Consider the following 16,019-nt stretch of genomic DNA (forward strand, 5'->3'; position numbering starts at 1 on the left):
CATATTTCTGGTTCTCAAAGTTTAAAATTATCTTACCATGTAATACCACTTTCATCCTGTTTTTAATTGTATAATTTTATATTTATTATATTATACATTAGATATAATACTTATTACATGTACAATCTTTAATTTCTTTATTCTGAAATAATATCATACTGTAATAAACCCATTACGAATGCAGCTGGTCTGCTGGTATGATTCCCATAGGGGCTGAATTCAGTTGTTCGTATTCTGCCAGGATTTATATTTTAACCAAAATGCCACCGGAAGAATGAAATACACTTTGCAAACAAAAAGAAAAAATTAAAAGGGTTTCTGTTCATTTTAATAGTTCCTAACTCTCCCCAAGAAGAACTTTCTCAAGTTATATTGCAGTATTGAATTTATAATCCGTATTATAAATTTTTATACACTGATTCTGTCTTTGAACTATTTTTACTTTTACTATTTTATCTTCATTAGCACTTAACTCTATTTTAAAAAATAAACAAAATAATGATCTTACTAATTCATAGAATGTTAAAAGATAAAATCCTATTTTTTAAATAAAATTCCCTCTATTTATTTATTTATTTATTTATTTATATTTTTTTAAAAAAGAGTAACCCTGGGTTTAGGCTGGGGATAGTAGTAGTAAGTTTGTGTGAGGATAGAGAAGTAGAGAAATTAATGCCCGGTAGAATTTTTTTGTTTGTTTGTTTAAAAAAAAACTGTATTCCTTTTTTTTAAAAAGCCAAGTCATCTTACAATACAAAGGAAAAAGCAGAGATAAGATAATTATTTGATTTTTAAAATTTAAAGTGTGGATATAATAAGAAAACATGGTGCTCCATGCAGCAATGGGTCATTAAATTTAGTTTTAAGTTTCCTAGACACCAAGGCAAAAAGAGAAAATGTACAGTTCTTATTGGTTTAATGTAGTATATAAGATCAATCAGAACATCAAACTTTCCTCTAGCAGGTTTCATAAGGTACACAACAAAGATTTTTTTGCAATAGGATGCATAGTGTATTCTGAGGGTCAGAACACTTCCCAAATCATTTAAGACTTTCTATTCCATTCTGCTTCTGATTCTCTTAATAATTTATCTTGTTTGGTCTTTCTAGTTTGTCATTTTATGAATTGCCTTTTAATTAAGTGCTGCCATCAAAAACATGTTGCAGAACTCCTTATGCTGTCTTATGGGCTTTGAGCTCTTTGGTACCATTGAGGAGAATTCACCAAAAGACAGGTATGTTCAATGTCACATCCATTTTATGGTGTTTTGTCTAATTATATCATTAAATTCCACTAGAGAAAGGTCAGGAATTAACTTTTTCTTTAGCATTAAAAGTATTTACATATTACTTTTGTGAATTAAATAATTAAAATGACATAAGATTTAAAATATTCTTTGGCCTTGCTGATTATTTTCTAGTGAAAGTTTAGACAGTGAACACACTGTGATATCATAATTCTTGGAAGACAGGAATATTTGCTTTATGAAACGGCGTATTAATGTTTTGGAAATAGCATCAATATTTATTTATGAGTAAAAATTTAAGATTTTTATCTAACATATATTTGTTTCACCAACTAGGTTCAAAGTTTTATACACTCCCAGTATGTTAAAAATTACCTCCTTTAATCATCACAAAAATAGTACAAAACTAAGGCATGAAGAGGCATAGACACTTGCCTTAGCTTACATAGTTAGAAAATGGCAAGGTACAATTCAAATCTAGAGGCAGGCATGGTGGCACACGCCTGTGATCCCAGAGACATGGGAGACTGAAGCAGAAGGATTGCAAGTTCAAGACCTGCCTTAACATGGACTGGCGAAGTGGCTCAGCAACCCTGGGTTTAATCTCCCAGTACCTAAATAAATAGAATTCAAATTCAGACGGTTCTGCCTTAAAATCTTTTTTATTTTGAAACCAGGCTCTTGATCCTTTAATATCACTCACCAGCAAAATTTAAAATAAATAAATAAATAAAAATTAAAAATATCTTCCTTTGGAATTTGTCAGATACAATATAATTCCGTAGTTCGAATCTTTATAAAACCTTCCTTAATTTGTACAATTTTTAGAGTTGCCATTTATCTCCCTCATTCTAGAATTGCCAGAAAAAAAAAAACCAGAAGACACTTCGTTAAATTTGAGTCTCTCATAAATAATATTTTAGTATAAGCATGTTCCAAATATTTCAAATTTAACTGGGTGCTCTGTATTTCTATTTAGATTTATATTGTCCTATCTCCTTTCCCTTGTCTTGAAACTTCTCAAAATTAACACCAGCATTTTCTGCCTATAATTCTCCCCTTACCCCCTTTTGATACGACTTTGTACTCAATCCTCTGTCAACCCTGCTTTCTCAGATGGGTCCATGGTGAGAAACCTTGTCTCAGTTCCCATAGTCTCAGATCTCTGAAATAGTGTAACCATATAATTTAACATTAGCATTAGGAACTTTTTCAGGGGTCATAGATGAAAATGAATTGTATAAGGAAAATTGGAAGTTATTTATGGTTAGGCTAAATGTGGATACCCTCATCCTTCCTAAAAACTTGTTTTTTCTTGGTTTTATATGTTACCCTGCTTCTTGCACTTTTAACTCATTACACACATTTTGTTCACTAGCACTTTTTTTTTTCACTTTTTACCTACCAAATGATGATGTTATATTTGTGGTTTTCTCCTAAATTTTATGTCTAGACTTGGTTGCTTCTCGGAATATATTTCCAACTATCTTCTAAATGTATTTGTGTTATGTCTCCTAGGCATTGAAAATTGCATGTATGTAGATAGATAAAATTATAGTGTAAACAACTTATATATATTTATAATTGGTTTACATTATATTTATAAATGGTTTATAACAGAAACTGAGGTATCAAGATCGCCTAGGCTACATTCCAAGGTCACATAGTTACAAATGCCAGGATTTGACCTTTTACTGCCTTTCAAAACAATGTAAAAAGCTAATCCTATCTCCACTTTCAGATCTATGCTGCCCCTGGTGTTAGTGGCTTAGCCGGAAAACTTTCCAAGAGTTCTCCATCTGCTAGGTCTAGGAGCATCTTCTCTGGTGAGATGGGTTTTACTTACTCAGCTTTGTTTCTGGGACCACAAGCTCGTGGTGCCTCAGCCAGTCTTCTCTTTTTGCTAGCTGCCATCCTACAGTTCTTGGGATTCCACTCACTCAGGCACTCCTCCTCCAGTCCCCCACCCTGCCTGGTTATGGAGGGAAGCAAAATCTCCATCGATGGCCTCCCATGTCTCCACCAGGGACGAGTACCAAAGTTGGGAGTACTGTAAACTGTAACAAGAGATCACAAACATAAACCCAAAGGAACATTATATCATACACAGTTTTTAAAATTATAGTGTTGCCATAATTGTTAAATAAGAATAAGAAAATTACTTAGTGGGCTGCAGGTAGGAACCCAGTCTTTCATGAGAGTCCAGAAATGAACCCTTTTGGTTTATGGCAATGAAACAAACCCAATTCCATTAACTGGGGAATGGATAAATGGAACACAGTATATCAGAACAATGGAATCTTATTTTGCATTTAAACAGAAGCCCAAAAGATTGGGCTAAGCGAAAGAAGGCTGACATAAAATACTTAAAGAAGCTTCACACAAAAGACCTCAATAAGAGATATTCCAAAAAAGGAAAATAACTCTACCAGAAGGTAAATTAGTAGTTACCTGGGCCTCGAGGTGGCAATATGGTATGCTGAAAAAGGTGGGAATATGGTATGCTGAAAATGGATGTGAACATCTTTGGGAGTAATATAAATGCCCTAAAATTATATCATGGCTTGGTTATGCACTTCTATAAAATCACTGAATTGTATATTTGAGATGGGTGATATATAGAACAGAAGGTAATATATGAAGATGATGGTTTTGATGAAGACCTTGGGTTTGGTGGTGATACTACGGGTGCTAGCAAGTCTCCAAACTTGTTAAAATGTATACATTAAATGCATGCAGTTTTTTGCATGTCAGTTGTACCTCAGTAAAGCCATAAGGAATGATGTATGTGATGTATTCCACAATAAACCTATTCTAAGAATTAAGGGGCATAATCTTCATAATGCTGATGGAAGTTTCTCATGTTCTCCACAATTCTGTTCCTGTCCTCTTCTCTTGAGTGCTACTAATTGTTGTGATGTTTATCCATTTCATTAGAATATGTCATGGTTTATTCATTAATTCAAAAATGAGTATATGCCAGGCCAGGTTCTCAATTCAGAGGTTTCAGCAATGAACAACAGATCCTTTCATTTCACCATGACAGGTGCCAATCACAAGTATCACCTGCCTGTCTTGAAAGGCAACATGCAGCTGCCATCTGCAATGGATCCAGATGGTCATGGCATGTTCTTAAGAGTCACTGTGCAATGAGGATAGTTTTTATAACCTCTATTTACTTTTTTAAAAGAATCAAATTATTATGAGTTCTTTGAAAGTTTGTGGTTAAATAAATTTTTTAAAATTAAATAGATACATGGAATTTGCATACACCTGGCAAAGAGTTTCCTCATTCACTTTCTTCTGCCACTGTGCTAATTTTAAGTGAAAGTTCTTACATTTGTACAACTGAATATTTGATCAGTACAGTCAAGTCTACTCTTCAAAGCAATCATAGAACTATTTTCTTCCAACCAAATATAGTCACCTTAACAAATGGGCTTCCCAACAAGCCAAATGAAACAGCCTTTATATTTGAGATATTAGAAAATAAAAAGGAAAAAATTTGCTAGATTTGCAGTTTTTCCCTCTTAGAAATTAGAGTTTAAATTGCTTATACATACTGCAGAAAATTGAGGGTCTCATTGAGGTTAGTCTCTATTAATTAATTATAAAATGCATTAATTATACCCTAAATGATAATTAACCTATTCTCTATTGCTGGTTTTCTCATTGATTTCATAGTGAGCTTCCTGAAAATGAGTATTTCAGTTAGAAACTTTGTCTGAACACTAAATTAATTAGCAAAATTTCCTACATTGCACACAAGGTTTGAAAGTGCAAAAATCTACCAGGCAGCTTATAAACAACAGAAATTTACTTGTTGGGGGCTAGGAAATACCAAATACCATGCCTCATGAGGACCTGATTCTTACATCACAGAAAGGGTGAAGGGTTTCCTTTGGAAGGGCATTAATCTCATTCATTAGGGCTTCTCCCTTATGACCTTGTTGTTATCTCCCAAAGGCTTCACCTCATAATGCTCTCTCTTTGAGGGTGAGTATTTCAACATATGAATTTGGAGGGGACCCAGACATTCAGACAATAACAATATTACTGCCTGTTTAATTTTGTCGTTTGTTTATTTTTTTCCAAATATCTGCCTCACTATCAAATGACAAACGTTGCATCTATAATCATAATCGTGAACTCTCCCTTGTCTCCTATAAGCTTCTCTTCTTTGAAATTCTCTTCTAATTTCCATCTTACCTCTGCCATACTATGTTTATATAGATGGATGTCTTCAATATTCTGTCCTTGGCTTATCTCTGGTTTTGTATTTTTGCTCTCCCCCCACCTATCTTTTGTTCTTTAGTGTTTCCTTTTGTTTTCTAAAATCATCTCATTATTAAATTTTATTTGAAACTTATTCCTGCTATTTAGAAGTTCAAGAGGCTTTAAGCCATCATTGGTATATAAGTGGACCCTAAATCTATAATTTGTAGTTCTGACTTCTCTTCAAACTCTAATAGCATACTTTTACCTACTGCCTGAGATAACATTTTGGATGAACAGAAATGTTCAACATCATTATTTTACAAACCTAACCCATGGTCTTTCTCCTAAAGTAAGCCTTTAAAAAAGATTCCCATTTCTATTCTACATGTTAACCTTGGTACCGAGGAGTGATCTTTGCCTCTTTTCTTACTTCATGCTCTATATCCTATTAGTCTCCGACTGTATTAGTCCATTTTCTGTTACTATAACAAAATATCTGGAGTTCAGTAACTTATAAAGAAAACAGGTTTATGCAGCTGCAAGGCCGCACAGCATGATACTGGCTCTTGTTAGGATCTCTCTAACTGAATAGTATCATAGTAGATGGCATCATGAGAGGAGTGTGTGTGAAAGAAAGAGATCATGTAGTAAGCCAGAGAGAGAGAGACTGTAGAGAGGCGAGGCTTGCTCTTTTATAACAACTCTCTGGCAAGAAATAATTCAAGAGTCCCAGAATAATGACCTTAATCCCTTCAGAGGGCAGGGCCCTAAATGGCCTAATTGCTTCCCACTAGACTCCACCTATTGAAGGTTCTGCACCATCACTGAACCTTTACTCACTGAAGACACTTGAACCCTTGGGGGACAAACCACGTGCATATTGAAAAACCAAATGCTGTACATGCTGCTAATATGCCACCTACTCTACATCTAGGGCATGTTCATTAACCCTTTCCTGGACTAGTTACAAGAGTCTGCCAATTGACACAGTCTTTGGAAAATCCAGATTTCTTTAGTCGGTCTTATAATCTCATTCACGATGTCTCTTCAACTTACTTTCCAGATTTTTTCTATTGATTTTCTGTGGCATTGTTGTTCAGCTTTCCTTAAAATATCCTGGTTTATCACCTTTGTCTTTAGTGAGGTCACTGTCCCTTTCAGCTGTAGTTATAACACAAACATAACCACCTCCATGGAAATTTCTGAATTCTCACAGAAATTGGTTCCTGCCTCTCATTTTTGTACATTTTTAAGCCTTTCACTACGTGTAGCCTGATATTTTGGTTGCCTCTTGCACACCATCCCTCACTACCCTTGGGGGCTGAGGCTCACCTATCCTGTTTCACTCTCACTATTGGCTCCATGCCTCACACAGTAGGTACACAATTCACAATTGCTTAATGATGGATTGACTTGATAATATGGTTTGGATCTTAAATTTCCTCCTATAGCCTGGTATTGGAGGCTTTATTGCCAGCCTGTGGTGCTCTTGGGAGGTGGTGGAACCTTTAAGTGGTGGGACTCACTGGAAAGAAGTTAGCTCATTGGAGCATGCCTTTGAAGGGGATACTGGAACCCCAGCCCCTTTCTCTTTGCTTGCTTCCTTGCAGCCAGGAGTTGAGCAGATTTGCTCTACCACAGGCTGCTTGCCATGATGTCTAAGCCCCCCTGCAAAATGGACCTAACTGATCATGAACTAGAAACCTCTAAAACTGAGCACCAAAATAAATTCTTCTTCCTTTTAAGTTACTGATCTCAGGTATTTTGTCACAGCAATGGCAAGCTGACTAACATGCTTGACAATATAACTGACTCTTGATGTGTTTTTCTGAAGACATTAGTCATCAGGCCAACCTCAGTGAACCATCCCAGAGGATTTCCTGAATCATCCTTTCCTAAAGATGAAAGGCCAAGCCTAACAGTGCTCAATATTTTCTTAGACCATGTACAATGAACAGAGAAAGTGAAACAGCCCTCTAGGGAATTTGAAATGCCCTTGAAGAGTGTGAAATTAATATAGGTATCTCCAAGCTTTTTAAAATTGTCTTCTGATATATGAAAAATGCCTGTGTGGATTAAAAATCCATCATTCAGTGGTTACTAATGGGAGCAAGACCTGCAAAGGTAAAACACCTCAGACAGAACAAAGTCAGGCTGCAAGTGCCTTCATGGCAAATGCTGTGCCACCTTAAGACCTGGAGCAAATAAACTTCAGCAGGAGCACTTACATAAAGACACAGCCACCATTATCTCTTCTCTCTACAAGGACAAGAAATGGATCTCAGGGTCTTTCTTTGAGCCTGGTGGTTGTATTTATCCTGAAGTGGTCAACGCTTACTTGTTAAATATTGCTTCATTCTGGAATATAAAAATATCATTTCTGGCATTTTACATGATGCTGTTACTTGTATCTACTACAGAAAAAAATCAATTGTTATTTAAAAACTCTAGAGAAAAGATAGGCAGGATACAAACACTGAGAACTGAAAAACACCACGTGGGAACAAGAATTATAAAAAGTCTAAATTATAAGGGAAAACGGCCAAAACGAAGGATATAGTTTCTCTCAAAGAATGGGTATTCAGGTAACTGGTACTGAGATATTTAAAAATTTCAAGAGTCAATATTTCAAGTTTCCAATCTTGCTTGTATAGCTGTCGATATGAGAGCAGAAGTTAAGCCAACCTGTACTTTTTGTTCATAAACCTCAGGTTTCCTATTGCTTCAGAGATCTGCTGCCAACTATTTTAACTTCCACTCTAATTTCATTCCTAAGGCATAATACTGAGAATAATGAATTCTTTATCATGCATGTTTACTGTTGGGAATTTATTTCCTATATCGGTAGATGGATAGTTCTAGAGTACATGTCTGAAATATGTATACTGTAAAATTTGCTTTGTAATGGTTTTATTGAGATAAAAATTCACATTCCATGCAATTTTCCCATTTAAACTTCACAAATCAATGGATTTTAGTATATTCACAGGTATGTGCAACTATCACTATGGTCAATTTAAAACAATTTCATTACCTCAAAAAGAAACCCCTATACCTATAAGCTAGCTACCATTCCTTTACCCAAACTCCTCCATCTTGTGTCCTAGCCCTAAGCAAAAACTAATTTACTTTCTGTCTCTATAGATTTCCCTATCCTGGATTTTCATAAAAATAGAATCATACTGTGAATGACTTGTTTCACTTAGCATAGAATTTTCAAAATTCATCCCTGTCAGCACATCAATTCCTTTTCTTGGTTGAAAGTCCATTGTATGGACAGCCTGTATTTTCTTTGTCCGTTGGCCTATTCATGGCCATTTTGTTTTTTTCCACTTCCAGGCTAATGTGAATAATGCCATTATAAACATTCATGCACAAGCTTTTGTGTACATGTATGTTTCCATTTCTCGTGGATATATTCCCAAGAGTAGAATTTCTAGCTCATAGAGTAACTCAATATTTAATCATTTGAGAAACTTTCCTACTGTTTTCCTAGGGTCTGCACCATTTCACATTCCCATTAGACGCGTATGAGAGTTATGTTTCTCCATATCTTCTCCAACACTTGTTAATGTCAAAGTTATTGGGTCTAGTCATCCTTGTGGGTGAGAAGTGGTATCTCATTATAATTTCATTTGCATTTCCTGATGACCAAAGATGTGGCACATCTTTTTATGGCTTTGTCATCCATTTGCGTATCTTCCTTGGAGAAATGTCTATTCAGACATTTTGCTCATTTAAAAAAAATAGACTGCTTTTTTATTATTGACGTATGAGTTTATATTTATATTATCATATCTTTATATACATCATATACCAGCTTCTTATTGGAAATACGATTTATAAATATTTAGATCTTTGCTCCATTTTGGGTTAATTTCTGTATCAGATGTGAGATAAAAGGCTGGCTTCAACCTATTTTGTGTGACTATTATTGTCTCTGTACCATTTGTTTAAAACAAAGATGAAAAACAAACTATTCCCCCCGCCCCCAATACTGAATAGATTTGGCACCTTTTCTAAAAATCAGTTGACCTTGGTTGTTGTTTTGCTGTTATTGTTGCCATCATCTACTCATCTGTATGCCTAATTTTGGGGCCAGTACCACCTTGTCTTGACAACTGTTGCTTTGTAGTAAGTTTTGAAGTGAGTTCTACAACTCGATTCTTTTTCAGGATCATGTTAAATATTTTGGGCCTTCTTAACAATGCTTAGGCAGCCAATGTATGAACATGGGATATTTTTTCCATTTTTTTTTGCTCTTCTTTAGTTTATTTGAACAATGTTTTGTGAATGTCAGAGCATAAGTTTTAGCACTTTTTAAAATGAAATTTCTTCCTAAAGAGTTTTAGTCTTTTTAAAGCTTTTGTGAATGAAATTATTCCCTGTTTCTTTTTCAGATTGCTGATTGCAAGTATATGGAATACGATGGATTTTTGTGTATTGCTCTTATATCTGGCAACCTTGCTGAATATCAGTTTTTCAGTGGGTTACTTAAAAACGTTATGTCATCTGTGAATAGAGATAATATCCCTCCCATTTCAATGTGGTTTCCTTTTATTTCTTTTTCTTGTCTAATTACCCTAACTTGAACCTCTAGCACAAAGTTGAAGAGAAGTGACCAAATCAGACACACCTTATTTCTAATCTAAAGAAAAAAACATCCTGTCTGTCTTTATTAATTTTAATGTTATCTAAGTTTTTGCTGTTATTTGTCTATTTGTTTGTTTTTGTAGATGTCCAAATTTGGTGTGTGTTTTATCACAGAAGAGCATTGTTTTGTTGTTGTTGTTGTTGTTTTGTTTTGCTTTACTCTGTGTGTGTGTGCGTGCATGTCTGTGTGTTACTGAGGATTGAATCCAAGAGCACTGAACCACTGAGCCACATCCCCAGCCCTTTTTTATATTTTATTTGGAGACAAGATCTCACTAAATTCCTGAGGCTGGCTTTGAACTTGAAATCCCCCTGCCTTAGCCTCCCAAACCACTGGGATTACAGGCATGTGTCACCACACACAGCTGAGCATTAGGTTTTGTTAAATGATGTTTCTGCATCAATTGAGATGATCATGTGGCTTTGGGTTTTTAATCTATTGACACAATGTATCAATGTATTGATTTGGGGGTGTTAAATAAAACTTTAGTCTCTGAAATGAATCCCACTTAGTTATGAGTCATTAGTCTTTTTATAAGTTGCTGGATATATTGTAGAATTTTTAAAGTTTTATACTTCTATAGAGTTTGTCCATATTCTTGGCAGAATAATGACTACAAGGGAAATGTAAGCACTGCCCTAAAGGTTCTACTTTTTATGTTCATTACAATGTGTTGAGACTATTTGCTGGCTTGTACTTTAACTGTTATTGAAAATACTTGGCTTCTTTAAGGATTTTGAGGGAGCTCACTCTATCACGTGACAGCTTATTGTATCCACGTCAATCCAAACTCCAAAAACAAATTTGAGTAAAAGACCCCAGACATCTCCTTTCTGTTACATAGTAGTTGCACTGTAGACTTGTAGACTAATTAATCAATTGGAGATATATATATATATATATATATATCACATCATATCATATGAATCACACCATAATAGATGCACTGACTTTTGTATACATTGATATATATCTAATGTTTTTGCAACTGGGCCATGAGACACAGAGGCAACCTGCGTGTCATGTCTGGTATCTTAAACATGTTCATGGTCCTGGGGTAGTCATTTTATTATGAACTGCCACAGAAAGAGCAATATGGAAGTTTAAAACACAACTTTACTTCAACTGTTCAGGAAGCGCATGAGCGTGTGACTGAGTGCCCACACTGCCAGTGCAGACCTCAATCATAACATTTACCACACCTCACTGCTGATTTACTTGCTAGTTTCCATTTCTGGAATGTATGCATAATGAAAGTGCATGGCATACAAAAAGTGTGCAATAATTACCTGTGAATGAATGAATAGCAAACTGATCCATTTGGTAGGCAATTGTCAGAATCATAATAGCTCTGACCAGATCAATTAAAGCAGCTCCCAGGGAAAGAGGTGAAGACTTTCACAAAAGACTTTTTTGTTTTTTTAGTAAGACTAGTTACTGTGATCAAATAATAGATTTTGAGGCAACTGGCTCTAGCAGAAGTCCAATTGACCCTCTCTATGAGAATTTTTAGATAACATAAGTGATATTGTTTTATACCAAAAGCCAAGCTGCTACGTTTGCCAATATTTTCTCTCCCTCATTTCTAGAAAAGAACAATAACCAATTCCTAACAAATCATAAAAAACACACATACGCTGATTTTCCAAGGTTAAAACACACGAAACATATACGCAGATCAATATTTGTAAAGGAACGTTTATATCTCCAATTACTTCACAACATGTTCTCAATTCTAAGACACTCTCAATTTTAATGGGTTACTCAGAATTTATAAATGTACCATGCAAAGTGTACAAATGGATTGCAAGTTGGATCTTAATTTTCCGAACTATAAAATAGACATTTTAGAAGCAAAGAAATATGTTCTGCTTTCACTTTTCAGCTCATGATATCCCAGTAGAAAATCAAATAGCATTTAAAACATGTGCTTAATGTGATGTGTTTTTTTCTGTTATGTCATATCAAGATGACAATGAGGTACTTTAATGATAATACTGATGACCATAGCACTCTTTAAATCTCTCTTGGATACTTATCCAACAGGGCTGAACTTTTGGGTAAATAGATATCTGATAATATCTATGCAAACCAGTAGCAATTATTCCTGTCCTTCAGAAATAAGGGCTTCTCAGCTCTGTGCAATTTCAAACGGAAGTCATTTTCTTCTTTTAAAACACAAGCAGCAGCAGGCAGAAATAAGAACAGCAGCATTTAAATTCCAGGGGAAAAGGATATCTGTTACAGGGAGGGAGATCTGAAAGCCAGGGCAGGGACAGCATATGGTTTTCCAGTATAGTTTTCTCCAGTTTAAGTTCTTGGTTCTCACCATTCCTTTGGTTTCATAAATGATTTCATTTAGGAAAATCAATAGATGGGAAAATTGGTATCACCTGCATGTATTTCTCAGCTTAGAGAACAGTAGAGTCCATTTGGGCTTAGTGATAGGTATAAGGTATTTCTTTTCCTTTTACCCAACAACTTTATCACCTAAAACCTAATTTAAACCTAGTTTAAAGCTTCTGAAAGTCTGGTAAAATTTTTGAATATCTGTCCCCACCCCCCACAAATCTAGTGTCAGAGATGTTCTAGTTAATCTTCTTTAAGGTCCTATTCACTTAATGGAAATGCTTAGCTGCATAATTGCTTGGAGCCTATTGCTATTCCAAATGGAAAATATAATAATCTAATGGTATTGTCTCTATAAGCGAATGAGAATTTCAGGAGTGGCTGTTGGTGCCACCCATGTGATCCAGAGAGGTTAATGCAGTTAAAGTTATTTCACAGTCCATTAAGGAGCTTACGGTGACCTCATGACCTTTGCGCCAACAACACGGAATCCATTATCATCACAATGGAGGAGCCGTGGGTTCGGCTGACTTGACAATGGGCCTGGGAAATCCCAAGTTAGTACTTAGTTTAAAAAAATGCACTTTTCTTTCTGCTTCTTGGGTATGGCTATTAATATGCCCTCCTATAATTTGTAACATTAACATTGCCGAAGGTACAGAAAAGGACATTGAAATGAAGATGTCAAAACTGCTGACTTAGTTCAGTGCATGGTAATATTGGCTATGTATTGAAGTGGTAGATATCTAGCAGGAAAATCAAGATGAAGAGTCAAGGAACTCAGTTAAATTAATGATAAATTATCACAGATTATGAAATTCATTTAGGCAAATAATAGCTTTATTATTTTAATAATAGCTTTCCTCCAGTTTTTAACGGTATGTTCTATTCCAAGATTTCATATATGATTTAGAGAGAAACAAACGTTTTTAACTTAAGAATTAATCAAAACTAATACAAAACATTCACTTCATCAAAATCCAAATTTTAGAGAAATATGTTTCCCCATATATTCTCAAATACATCACACCGTGACAGATGATGCCACAGTACCGACCTCAATTGTTTATCTTCTATATATGATTCAGTGAAAGACATTGCTGTCACTTAAAAGCATATTTAAGGCATGAGATTAAAAATAAGGATTTTTATCTTAATGGTGGTTGATCTAAAAGTGTTTGTATTTTTGTCCTCCAAGATCAATTTGACTGCACAACAGAACAGGCTCCTTTGGAGAAATAACAGGCATAGAAATTAAAATTAGATTTTGCAGTACATTGTATTAATTAAAAATACTAAATAAAATAGTTCTGAGTAAGATTGTTTATAGATATAAAGATGAAATTGTAAACACAGTCTGTGAAAGAGCCATTTGTAGTCCCAGAATCCAAAAAGGAAGCATTTTAAAATAATTTAAGGAAAGCATTTAAAGGTAATTAAAGAATCCATACATTTCAAAGATAGTTATTGCTGATGATAATTAGCACATCTTAACCTCATTTAAACACAATAAGGTTTTCACACTTACTACAGTTCCAAATGCCTGTAATATAATCACTAAAACTGAATCTGAGAACTCGAGTTGATTTTCAGGAACACAATATGATCATGTCCTTTTACCGGCTGCTGAGAAAATAATTGAAGAAAAGTTTTACCTTCTGATGATTTACAAAAATATATAAATAAATAAGATTGTGACAAAACTATTTCCTATGCAGTTCTAATTGGGACCTGTTTTACTGAAGGAAAGTGATTCAAACAATATGTCAAATTCAGTATTTGAAACTGGTGTTAAAATCTATCTGTTCAGGGTATTAAAAAAGAAAAGAATCTTATAGTAATTCTACCTTAAGTTTGAATACACATGAAAACTCACAAATATGTACATAATATGTAGGGACAATATTTATTATTAGAGAATTTTACAGATGCTAAGTCACTAATTAAACCTTTGGCAGGATTATACAATATTTGGCTTTTGAATTTTATATTGTTTTTTAAATTTTTGACTATTAAAACCAACTAGGGACTTATTTTTAAAAGTCATTGGATTTAATTCTATAATTCAATGTACAATTTATAAAATTGACCAGACAATATGCTCTAATTATCTGTTTCAATTCACGAGCCTGGAATATTTTTGCAGGATTTGTTTAATAGTTGGAAAATGTACTTTTTACTTATGGACTTTAAAAGTTATGTTTTCCTTTTTTTTCTTCAAATATTTGTTTTAATGATAAATATAATTTTTATTACAATGCATTTCCTGGTAAGCATCTTATTCTTTGTGGGCCAGAATTCCAGAGAAAAAGGTACAGAATGAGAAGTGGGCAAATACGAAAGAACAACCACAATAAATGGATTAAAAGGAGTTTGTGTTTTTAAGGTAAAGAGATAATACAGAGTGGTCACGGGTCAGAATTTTATGTGAGCAGATTATGGAATGTTGATGAGGTTTTATGCTATAATTTTTCACAATTTGTAATATGCAATATTAAAAATCTTTTTAAATACATTTAGTCATACCATGTACCTGATTTTAAAAACAGATGTGCCCATTGGGATTGACTTTCTTATAGTGTTATTGACTACTGTTACTTTGCTATCAGCACACAACAGGAACTGAAGATTCTAGGATACCTTTTTGTTTTCTTCTAAAATCTCCTAATATTGCCAGTTCTGATGATGTTGCTTTCTTAGGTCTTCCTTTAAAAGGAGACGCACCCACCTCCATCACAAAATCTTTCCATATAGAATAATTAATAATACAAAAGTGGGGGTGAACCCTCAAAGCTCTGTCAAAACACACAAAACAAGACTGGTGGAGAAGAAATGTGGTACTCCAAACTCAAAGGGAGGCAGAGCAGAATTTGCTCTGTAAAGATGCTCTATTTGACTAGAGACAAAGTTTCGGAGAAGCTGGGGGAAAGCGTGAAAGTGTAAACGCTGTTTCCAAAGTGGGTCTCAGACTTCAGCCGCCAAAAATAAACTGGTTCCTGGCTGAAAGACATAAGTGCAATCGTGAAATTGATATCCCTCCTTGGCTGAGTCCCAGACAATATGTTGCCTTTCGGGGGCTGATCAACGTGATTGATGTATCTGTGAGAGCCAGGGGGGCGCTCCCCTTTAATCAAACCCACCGTGCTCAACACAGGCAGCTGTGGACTCACTCACAAGTTCTTCAGGCTTTCTCCCTCCAGGTCTGCTTAGAAATCTGACAGCCCAGAAGAAGAAAAAGGTGGCAGAACAGCCACAAACTATAAACTCCACTCTGTAAAGAAAAAACAGAAAAAAGGGAAGAGAAAACCAGCTATTGATTGAGACATAAGATGGCAGCAACTGAACAGCTTATTGCCTTCAAAGAAAAATTCAGACTTCACTTCTAATGTCCTAACAAACTTCTAAAAGCATGTAGCTAAGGTGTTTTTTTTTTTTTACTTCTAAAAATGTACATAGTCTACTTTACTGTTTTGTTTTCTTTCATTTCCCATCCTCAGTTTTCATGTTTGCATCATAGATTTCAGAGTTGTGGCAATCTCCCCCCCCCCCCC

This window comes from Marmota marmota, unplaced genomic scaffold (assembly GCF_001458135.2).
Source record: "Marmota marmota marmota unplaced genomic scaffold, marMar, whole genome shotgun sequence".
NCBI classification, from domain to species: domain Eukaryota; kingdom Metazoa; phylum Chordata; class Mammalia; order Rodentia; family Sciuridae; genus Marmota; species Marmota marmota.